Source organism: Lepidochelys kempii, chromosome 3 (assembly GCF_965140265.1).
Source record: "Lepidochelys kempii isolate rLepKem1 chromosome 3, rLepKem1.hap2, whole genome shotgun sequence".
NCBI classification, from domain to species: domain Eukaryota; kingdom Metazoa; phylum Chordata; order Testudines; family Cheloniidae; genus Lepidochelys; species Lepidochelys kempii.
The window spans coordinates 79,298,434-79,303,652 of NC_133258.1; positions in this window are offsets into that span (position 1 = coordinate 79,298,434).

Sequence of the window (5,219 nt, forward strand, 5' to 3'; positions counted from 1 at the left end):
CTTAAAACACACTTAAAAATATATTAATTATCTTACATGTTGAAGTAGACTTTGCCATTCAGAGTACAGGGTTAGGTTTATTCAAAATAAACAATATTAATTAATATAAATGTAATTATTAATGGTCCTTTTGCATCTTGACCTGACAGGAGCTAATAACACAGTACAGAGAGATCTTTGGGGCAAGGACCATTTATTGGAAAATATTGGCACTCTGTTAACACAAATAGGGTTAGATTTTGTCTGGGGCCATAGATGTAATATAACGACTAAAATAACAATTTAACAAAATTCCCAAGCAATTGAAAGGGAAATTTATAGGAGCTGAATTCAACAACATATGCTGTATTGGAGCTTGGTGACATTTTTTGACAATCAACTTTAGCAAGGGAGCTGAAATGTGTACTAAGGTTAAGGGGTTCTGCATTAATAATCCCCACCTTCTAGTCTCCTCTCATTACCAATACATTTCTCTGTATGTACACTAAGCTAGCTTCTGCTCTAAATTACACCTGCGCAACCGTGCTAAAGGCAAAATTTTCCTCGCTGATTGCTGGAATATCCCCCTTCACTTTTCAAAACACTTTTAAAAGGTGATACTAATTGCAAAATAAATTCTAAATTTAAGGACCAGGAGGGGGTTTAACATCAATGTCTTAATTAACCCAGTTTATGCCACTTTCTACCAGCATAAACCAAGGTGCAGGTTCCCTAGCAGCGAAGGCCATCAGGGAAAAATTGCAGCGGCACCTCCCATCCATAGCAGAGACTCAGTGCTGATCATAGATGTAGCATGGCTTGAGTGACCAGGGAAAGTACTGGGTCAGCAAACCACCTTGGCAGCCTTTGATGCTGGACATCCTTGGAGCTGAACCCAAGAAGGAGGCTGGCAGTGGAAAAACTTCCTGTTGTTCCCTCAGGGAGAATCTCCCTCAGATTGCAGAGGACCTAGTTGATGCAGGGATAGTAATATGTCAGGGAGGAAGACTTCAGTCATTTTCTCTTTTAAAATGTAAAACAGTGTGAGGTATTTATTTTAGAAAAGACACATTGTAAGGATATACTTAATGTTCATGTTTACCCATAACTGGATAGAATCAGAACTGATCCATTGTGTGTCGGATGTCCTATATTGCCAGTAGCTAGAAAATTCTCTCTTGTCCTGCTTATCTCCTGCTATGTCTGTGTCCTTAAAATAGTCCCCATTCTCTCTGAGAAACTTAATATCCCAATGATTTTACTTCATGCAATTCATTTTCTAAGAATTTTTCTAAGTCAGTGAATCAGGGAACATAGACAGCACCTCTGACTTAATCATAATTTGAGACAACATACACACCCAATACAAGTCTCCCCCACTATCATCATGACACACACCCACATCAGTACATTAACACCACTAATAATACCATCTTTAACACATTCATTTTCAATTCTACAGTACTATAACCATCAGTGCACACATCAAGGAAAAGAAAATCACACTACACTGCAAAATCTGTGGCTGTTATGGTTGCAAAGAAAACTTCACAAATAAGAATCAAGTGTTGCCGATGCAGAGAGGCCTTTGTAGGTATGTCTACACTGCAGCTGGGAGTGAGCCTCCCAGCCCAGGTACATAGATTTGTGCTGGTGGGGTTTGAACAAGTGTTCGCAGGGATTGAGCTAGAGGGCTAACAATGGCAGTGTGGATGTTCTGGCTTAGTCTGGGTGCAGGTTCCCTAGCAGCAAAGTTGTTAGTTGGGTTCTGAAGGCAAGGGGTCAGGTGGTTTTGAGAGCCAAAACTTCTGCACAAGTTGGAATGCCCACATTGGTATTTTTAGCATGCTAGCTCGAACACCGCTAGCTCAAGTCTTTCGGTCTGGACTGGGGCTGCAGTGTAGACATCCGCTGTGAGATCTGCAGAGTCCTGGAAAAATAGCTCTGAGAGGTATGTAGTGTCCCATTAACTTCATTAACGGACATGCTCAGTGATCAATTAAATGTCAACATTGTTAACTATTTCATCCCTCATATAAGAAAGGAGAGGAGATGGAGACTCATAGATTTACTGTGAGCAATATCTCATGTGGTGTCACAAGAGGGTGATGCTTACTCCCTCCCTCCCCAGCCCCAGCCCCCGCCCCCGCCTCCATTAATAAGGAGCAAAGCCCAAAGAACCTATCAGAGCCCATGAGCATATTGAAGTGTCACTGAGGGGAAGGCAAGATTAAAGAAGGCAGATCGCTGGATGATCATATTTTTAACATTTGCACAATCTGTTGTGAGTGGTGTTTCATTTTGGCAACTTACATAGGCAGAGTTTAGTTTGTGGTCAGTGCTTGGAAGAGCTCCATCACCTTTTTATCTCCCCAGTCTGACCCCTGAACACACTCCACTCAACAGAGCTATTCATAAATACTATTGAAATGTGCTCATGCACACCATTTCATATGCCTATTCGTAACGTGATAAAACAACACATCGCTAGGTCCAAATCCCATCTGATGCACCACGAACCCAGATTTAACCCTCACTGTAAATACCTCAAGAACTACCTCACCCTCTGCCATCCAGTGAGAGTGCTGTGATCTATAGGTGAACTCTGGCTAACTGAGTCTGGAGGAAGCTCAGATGGGATGGGTGTCAGAGACACAGCTTTCTTGCAGGAGAGCCCTAGACTATAGAGGATTCTTCCACTGGAAGTCAGGTTGGGCTCATTTCTCATCACATTCAGGGCACAATGCAAAACTTGTCACAGTAGTGAGGAATGCTGCAAAATGACCTGTAGCATTCTTCCTTGGAATTTAATGTCCATACCTAATGATACATGATATGCAGTAATGTAAACAAGAGCAAAGAATGGAGTCCTAGTAGCAATTATGCTTGTATTAAGCACCTAGATACCATGGTAATAGGTATGCTAGGAATAGATAGATAATCATAAGAGCCCTCAATTATAAGATCTTATTCTATACTCACATTAAACATTTACCTCTAGACATTTCACCTTGCCAATATATGTTAATTGTAATAAATATTCCTGTGGTAAAACAAGGAACAGGAACAATCCAAACATTTAGGAACAGTCAGGTTAGTACATATTATTAAGGTTGTGACAATGCTCTAAGTATTTATCTTGTCCACTAAAGAAGAACTCAGAAGCAGCAGTTTGCAAGTGCATTTGTCATTCTTAAATCAATCTGAAAACTACCACCACAATCAGAACTACAAGCGCAGTGCGCAAGATGTGACATTCCACATTGTGAAGACCCATTTATAAACTCTCCAGGAGTGAAAGAGCAATCACAACCACTTTTAAACCTACCTTGTAAAGCCTTCAACAATAACCAGCTCACAGGGTCACCCTTGCCATACGAGTGCCCTGTGCTGTAAACGGCTGTGGCATTCTGAAATGCAAGCGGGGCACCAAGCAGCTTTTGCTATTTAATTGAATTGCTGCTGGCAATGTTGAGCTATCGAAGACGGCTACTGTCTAGCTATGCATCACTTTCAGCTTAACACAGTCTCTCACTACTAGAGAACAATCACATGGCTCTTCTAGCTGACAACTGAAGAAGCTGAGGACCAGATGGTGCCCAGTCCCGGAGGGCTGAGCAAGATGGAAAAGAGGGGCAAGCAACCTTTCCCACTCTCATGGCTATGTGTTGGGGCCAGGCACAGTTGCTGTCTGTGCACACCCCTGCTACAAGGACTCTGCCACTGCCTTGCAGAATCATTGTGCCTGTCTGCTGCACAATGGTTCCAGGGCGTCAGTGTAAGGCCCCTGCTACAGGGATGTTCCTTAAAGCCACAACTTAAACATAAAGAACAGGAGGACGTGTGGCACCTTAGAGACTAACCAATTTATTTGAGCATCAGCTTTCGTGAGCTACAGCTCACTTCATCGGATGCTTATGAAAGCTCATGCTCAAATAAATTGGTTAGTCTCTAAGGTGCCTCAGGTCCTCCTTTTCTTTTTGCGAATACAGACTAACACGGCTGCTACTCTGAAACTTAAACATAAATTTGCAGTACAGGAAAAAGAAGGAATTGCAGTTGTGCTGTACAACGATGTAAGTATTTTCCTAATTTGCTCATGTGTCAGTCTCTCAATAGTCTCCATCCATTTAAAATGTATTTAAAACGCACATTGTTTCACATGCTGAGATTTTTGGTCACTATGTATCTCAGAGGGAAAAAAATCTTGACGTTTGTGTAGAGAATTCTGAAATTTGGAAACCACTTGCATTCTAAGCACACAGGGCCACAGCCCCTGAGGCGCTCCAGCGGTGCAAAAGGGCCGGAAAGCTGGCAAAAGTAGCCAACTGGAGGAGTACCCTGGCATGGGGAAACCCCTGGTGATGTAACTGCAATATCAGAGGCAGGAAAAACTATGGCTGTAGTGCAGTCAGGAATGGTTCCTTAGGGGGTCTTGCAGCTGAGTGTTATTTAATACTGAGGATGCTCTAAATTATGCTGAGGGATAGACTATCTCGCAGCTCCAGGGACTGGGGAAATGCCAAGTGTAGTTTAAAGCCACCTTTGCTTCCACCACCATCCCTGTTCAGCTACTGCAAGCAGATATTTGGCACAATTAAGGATCTGGGCCACAAACTTATATTAGACTGTCTCTATTGCATGTTTTAAATGCATTTCGCACCTCCATGCCATCCTCGCAGCTTCATCAGCAAAACACATACTTTTTTCACAGTGAATAATCAGGGAAACTGGAAAAAAAACCCTCAGTAAATCCTTTCACTCTTTGAAAAATGTGCTGTAATAACTCTAATTAGAGGATAATACTGCTCAACACTGGATGATTTTGTGCATTTCAGATTGCAATCGATTTTCAGCTGCTAGTAAAGATGGTGGTGGTGGACAAGATTGTACCAATCACACCATAATCATTCAGAGTGAAATCGACTCCTTCCTCCATAGTCCGAATACCTGGGCTTGCTGATGGGAGCTCGACGGGGAGGGGATGGTATTCATCCCCATCCCACAACAGATAAACTGGGGGGGCTGCAGCATAGTAACTTCACAGCTGTTAATCCAAACTCTTGGGTGCTGTCTGGGGTTCTCAGCTCGTTGTCCCCTCTGGATCCCTTGTTATGACCCTGTGACCCCCACACCCACCCCTGTTTATTCATTTGTTGTCCCCAGGATTCAGCTGAACCCCAGATTCAGTGGCTCCTTTCCCTAGGCCTTCAGCGGTGGGCGGGCACAAGCCTGCCCAC